Genomic DNA, 565 nt, shown 5'->3' with positions numbered 1-565 from the left:
TTGGATATCCCAAGTGCAAACTCCTTTTTTCTGATCCTTGCTTGCTCACTTATTCCCTTTCCAACTGTGTTTAATTTTCACGAAGTTTTTAATGGTGTAAGAATATCAGGATTTTGGCTTCTTCAGGTCTGGGTTGCTCATTGTGTTGAAGGTGTTATCTTTCAAGTGTCGCTGACATGGGACTTTCTGGTTGAATGTCACCTTGTTCCCTCTTTACTGGATAAGCAACCATGAGGGCTCCTCTCTATGGAGTTGTCAAGGGCTTGGTGGTTGAAAGCGACGTTTCTAAAAAACCACAGCAGATCTTTCCTGTTTGAACTGAATTGTGTGTTCGACTGATTTGCTGTTCTTGCAGATTTCTTACCAGGCCCAGCTCTGTGCAGAACTTATATGTTTCACCATATTTCAGTCTCCTGAACTTCCTCTCATTGTCAGCCTCAGGGTGTCGGGGCTGGCATCCTCTCTAGCTCTCTCCACTTTAGAAGAGACTTTTCTAAACATTTTGCTTTTCCAACTCTTGTTGCTTTCATCGTGGTGAAGAGTCATCCATGCCCCTGGAGCTTGG

Source organism: Pteropus vampyrus, unplaced genomic scaffold (assembly GCF_000151845.1).
Source record: "Pteropus vampyrus isolate Shadow unplaced genomic scaffold, Pvam_2.0 Scaffold19, whole genome shotgun sequence".
In the NCBI taxonomy this organism is placed as follows: Eukaryota; Metazoa; Chordata; class Mammalia; order Chiroptera; family Pteropodidae; genus Pteropus; species Pteropus vampyrus.
The sequence above is the reverse complement of the archived record's forward strand: the minus strand, read 5'-3'. Positions refer to the sequence as shown.